The following is a 6,148-nucleotide window of genomic DNA, read 5'->3' as shown; positions in this document are numbered from 1 at the left end:
CCTGTAAATTTCACAATTTAAATCAATCACGTTTCAAAGATATTAGAAATTTAAAACAATAACCGATTTATTTACCGATTCCGATTTTAATTAACAGACACAGTTTTAATTTTTTTTTAAAATCAGTCGAACTATGGAAACATGAGGTTATTCAAGTTCAAAATCGGTGAAAAATTTAATTTCAACGTAAATAACATATATCATGTTTAGCTACATCCAATCTCGTATTTTTATTTTTTAGCTCAGATACGCCATATATAGCTTTAACACCCAAGTGATCCTACCTCTATTACTCTTAATGAACCCTGGTGTAGTTTTACTTTAACTTTAAGATGGACCATTTTGTTTAAATAATAATAAGACAGACTTTGGTCAATTTTCATTATTTTGTTTACATCTCTATATTTAGAAACGTGTCATCGTCAGTTCCTTTGCCAGACCACCAGCTTATCAATGGCAGCTTACACTAGGACTTTACTTCCAGTGATTCAAACTTAATGTGTCATCTCCCGAGGGAGATGACAAAAAATAAAAATATCAAAGATCTACTAAAGTCTCCCGCTGGACCCCGAGGGGTTAACCAAAACATTGAAAATTAAATAAATATATTCTTTGATATTTTGATTATTTTCTTTACCATCTAGTAAAATGTGTACTGTACCTTACAAGTTACTTCACTGCGTTGTTTATTCTGGGAAATAAATAATCTATTGATCAACTAAAATTTACTTTACTCCTTATGGAGTGAATATATGTGAGAATATAGGTGAGAGAGAGAGAGAGAGAGAGAGAGAGAGAGAGAGAGAGAGAGAGAGAGAGAGATTTTGTATCACATTGTCATACACAAATATCAGAGACATTAATTTTATATCTCTGACAAACATATACGCCTTTTTCTATACAATCATGTTGATGTATATTAACTCAGTGAAAATAATATGTTCTAATTTTTAGACAAAATACATGTATTTGTTGTTTTTTATTTTTAACTGAAAGTATGCTTACATTCTTTTATTAACGGTAATTAGCTGAATGTAGCAAAGAATAAAATTATAGAAAGTTTGATTTATTTTCTTCACTTGTGACATAATTAATTTATTTCAGGCGCATCTTACGATCATTCCCACTAAGCATCACAAATAAAGTGTATATCTTTAAATACTGGATTTCGCTCAAAACCTTTACTATTACAATTTAAAAAAAAAATAAAAAATAAAAAATTCAGATTAGATCGAGATATCCAGGTAGGAATATTAGTAATGTTCAAATATGAGAGTGTTGAAATTTCATAATTATCTTTCTTTGAGGTATTTGGTAAAAGTAGTTTTTATATTTTCAAATAGTATCTGATTATTCTCTTTAGAATATAAATTTTCTGTCTAAATTAATATGCCCTGGGCCTTAGCTAGAATTCTGGAAAGGGGGGGGGGGCTGCGAACGAGTATCCTCCCCTCTCAGCCTGATAACTGGTTACCATTTTCTTGTGTTCTGAATATACTGGGGTTTGAATTCCTTAATGAAGGACACAGTGTCACAATTTTGTTAGAGAATCTTCTGTTCCTTATACAGGCACGTATTATCGCTTTTGAAGTGGGGGGGGGGGGCAGAAAAAAATTGACAAATTACCTTAAAAACTTTGATAAGCAAATAAAAAAAGGAAAACTCGAAAATCCTATTTTGTGTGCATGTGTCTTCTTTCATAATAACCAAATTTTATTCATACATTACATTACCCTGATTTCACTATTCTGCAACAAAAGTGAGGAGGGGGGTAGGCGTGGGTGGGAGGTGCAACCAGTCTTTCAATGAACATTTTCAACTGTAAAATTTATATTTGGAAAAAAAATGGGGGGGGGGGCAGCCCCCTTCCACCCCCTATTCTATGTGCCTGTTATAATCATACAGATAGTTCCTCTGCTGTAATTGCCAGAGAAGAGCATTTTAATGATATGATGTTAAAAAAAAAAAAAAAAAAAAAAAATTCGAAAATCATATTTTTTTTTAAGGGGGGGGGGGGGGGGTTAGGTTCCAACTTCTTTCAAAACCAAATTTCATTTATTACAACATTACCCTGATTTGACTATACTGCAACAAAAAGTAGGGTGGGAGCAGTCTTTCAATGAACATATATTGGACAGTAAAAGGTTATGGATGGAAAAAATTGCCCCTTCTCCGATACTACGTGCCTGTTATACGCCTCTGCTGTAAATGCCAGATAAGAATAACTTTAGGATATGGCATAATATTGATCTGATGTCAACATAATATTGGGCTCGATCCAAAGGTCATGAATTCAAAATTCTTGATATGGGTCTGCTGGTTTTTTGTAATCTTGGAAACAATTAACTTACTTGCTAGAAAGCTATGTATGTAAGTAAGAAATTCCATATATAAAGCTTAATCAATAAATGATAATTTTTATTTCGCCTAGTAGGGCTGGAGTCTGGATTTTGGGGTGAGATGAAATATCATTTTTGTACAAGGAGATTTAGAATGTAATTGAATACTATAAAACATTTTCACTCAAAGAGTGGAACAAAAGCCAAAATAATGGCATAACGATTGTTCTGTTTATTTGTTTAAAGTCCTTTCGAGAATTTTCACTCATGTAGGTTCTCTGAAGTGACCCGTTGTCCAATGGTCAGTCTAAGAAAAGGACAAATTGTAAATTGCAAATTGTTGAAAAAAGTCCAATAATACTCCAGTATATTCTGTGTATCCTGCTTACTTCCCCTTGTCAATTTAATCCAACTAACAAATCTGATTCCTCTATAATTCATTCCTTTTTGCGTAAATATTGTATAATTATGTTACTCAAAATGAATGTCGAAGTGACGTCATAACGACGTCGCTACATGCGGCGATAGACGAGGCCCAATCTTGTGTTTATTTTAATTTTTTTTTTCCAAGTATTGCATATATCCGAATGAAATTTTACGGCAAAAGTCAAAATAGACACAGGAATTTGAATAAAAAGTTTTGATGTCAAAGATTTTATAGCTGTGACACTATCTCTGGATCAACCCTCGTACTTAAAAAAAAAACATTGTAATTATGTTACGTGCTACAAGATTGACATGACGCCATTTCCTCGTGTTTATTTGATATTAATCATCAACAGAGTTTTTCAATGTTTGATCAGATCTAGAAATTCATGGGGTTTTCACTACCCTATAACACAGGGGACGGGATCGAGTTACCTAATTAACCTATCCAACAAAAGAAAAGAAATCCCGTGAAGAATTTAAAATGAATTGATATATTTATCGGGTTGTTACCCGACGTTACAGTAATATCTTAAACCGAAAAAGCATACCCTTGTGTGTACCAGGAATAAAAATATTTTTTTCGGAAAAATGATGGTGATTATGAAAAATAATAATAATAAAAAATCACTGACAATTTCACTCATTAAAGATAACTCAAGCTAATTAAAATGTTAGGGCGTATGCAGATTCCAAATATAAGCATTCAGAATATTGTTTAACAGAAATTGATAAGGTGTCTGTGAGATTAAACAGTTTGTTTCATGTGACATTGTCCTCCAGCTGTAGTTTTGTCAATTTGTCGGAATTATGTCAAAAGTGTTAAAATTTGATGTCTTTCAGAAGGGAATACTGCTACTCCAGTGGCAGATCCTTAAAAAGAGGGACTAACGAGCGAAGATATGGGGGCCACCTTAAGCTCCCTAGTGGATCCAGGGTAAACTCTGGTGGGGACCCAGGAGGCGAAGCCCCTGGAAGCTCCTAGGTTCTATGTATTTTTTAATATCATTTTTAAGGTATATGGTTTCTAAGTAATTAAAGCAAAATCTAGCAAGAAATATGATTGTGTTCATCTTTACAAACTTTTGGGACACAGGGGATTGGGGGGGGGGGGGAGGGGGCTCTAATTCTGCTAGTGAAATGTCTTTCATATTTGGAAAAAAGCATAAAAGCTATAAATTTAGACCTCAAACGGCCATATTTCACGAAATGTCGCTTGGATTTTTCATGACTTAAAGAAAAAGGTGAAGATGAAATCTTAGCAAGCAAGCGGCAAAAATCCGACAGGTGAATTGATCTTAAAGATATCTTAGGTGGATTAAACATGTGTTCAAAACAGTTCACGCAACAAACTGTTTATTCGAAATACATTTCTCATATATTTTCAAGGATAAATAAGACAATCGAAAAAATGATCCATAGATTTTTATCCTTATAAATTCTCAAGAAATTGTATAGGTTTTCTTTGGTGCTGAAATATGCAAATTTTTGCTTTTTTCCATTTGTAAATCCATACAAAGTTTTGCACGATTTTTATAACATTATGTCTAAATCTTACAAAACTTCCACACACTCCGGCAAACATTCAAGTTACCTACTTGAACATTCTGTTGTAAATCTGTTTGATTTTTTTGCTAATTTTATTCCAGTTGATGTGCACTAAATGACTGGAATTTCGATGGGGAATAATTATGCCACTTTATTAGCCGACTTATTTATATATTCTTTTAAAGCGGAATATTTTCAAGGAAGAAGAAAACTGTAAGACCTACACCACAGAGTCTTCCATACCTGTTTCATATTTGAACATGTTGAATGTTTCACTGACTATATACGATAAGGCAACTGTTTGTCAAACGAGATGACATCAGCTTTTCCATCGTCAACTTCCATTATAATTCATGTATTAGTGTTTGTATTATCACCTGTATCTGGTGATTATGTCTCCCAAATGATTCGATACGGAAGAGGTTGCTCTGAGGGCAACTACTGACAAATAAGATGATGTTACCATCAATGTTTTATTAAACCCAGGGAAACTACTGACAAAGAAGTTGGCGTTACAAAAATTTCAACAGCTCCGTTAAAAGTCAGCTATTCGCAAATTCTAAGTCGTTATAATGACCTTGTTTGTAAATACAACCTAGCATTTGGTCGTGTTTTATCTGACATATTTGACACCATTTGTTAAGTCAATACTTTTTTACTGAATTTGACTACCGAGTGCTCTGTATGCCTGAGGGCTCATGGCGGATGTGACCGGTCAACCGGGGATGCTTACTTCTCCTAAGCAAAGGCGCCTGGGTCAAGGATAATGTATATTTTCCATATAATGTATTGTCGAGGAAATTCAAACTATATTGGTAAAATCTTTTGTAAGCGCACAGTGGTTATTTTTAGTTTTTTGCAAAACTTTCTGCTTGATATACACGAGACTGCCACAGAAATTTGATATTATGCACGTTTTAAGAATGGCATATCCCAGCTGTATGCTCCTAAGCACCGGCCTGTTCCTACCTCTTGTATATCCAAGGGCCCATGATTTTGTCCTATTCACGATTAGTTTTGTTTATTGGAATTATGAAATTGTTTTTTTTTTAAATCCTAAACCGAAACTGAAATTTAACCCTTTGCTTAGACCCAAATTTATCCAAAGGGCATGTTACTCTGTACATATGAAGCATGAAAAATACTCCATACTAACTTTCCAAGTACATGTATGGCTTTGTTGGTCCAAAGAAACCTTTCTGTATTCTGTGAATCATTTGAACCTATTGTGATCATACCTAGACAGATATATTGTCATGAATTAAGCAGACTTTCTTTACCTAATAATGATGGTTGTCTGTTTGCAAATTAATCTGACAAATATCTTTGCGATTAATAAAAAGGAATATAACGGTACAAAAAATTCAAAGTTTTCTAATTAAAATTGTATCTTGACCGATTTCGTAATTTTGACCTGCCAATGTCAAGAAAACTAACACATACTTGCCTATTTTATGTTTCTTTGACAAGATATGGCATTTAAATTCATGACAAGAAGAATTAATTTTAAAGATGTTCTTCAGGTATATGATTATAAAGCCATATACTTTGTCTCCCTCTTGGCCCGTCCCATTCCCCGAGAAATGATTTGTTGAAGTTTAAATTTGAACTTTCAGTGGTGAATATTCCATATAGGCAAAAAGGCTGTAGCCTACATCATTTTGTCAGGGATAAAAATGTAGTTGAAAAAATGGGAAAGGGGGGTTGATAATGAATCGCCTATTAATATTATTTTGTTGCAAATGCCTAAAAAGCATTCTTAGCAATCCGCACTTTTATACCTATCCCATGTAGATGTTTTCAGTTTTGCTTTTTTAAGCGGAAATTCAAGTGTT

The sequence above is a fragment of the Saccostrea echinata genome, unplaced genomic scaffold, assembly GCF_033153115.1.
Source record: "Saccostrea echinata isolate AGI-Se365-2 ecotype Australia unplaced genomic scaffold, CSIRO_AGI_Sech_v1 ptg000013l, whole genome shotgun sequence".
NCBI classification, from domain to species: domain Eukaryota; kingdom Metazoa; phylum Mollusca; class Bivalvia; order Ostreida; family Ostreidae; genus Saccostrea; species Saccostrea echinata.
The sequence above is the reverse complement of the archived record's forward strand: the minus strand, read 5'-3'. Positions refer to the sequence as shown.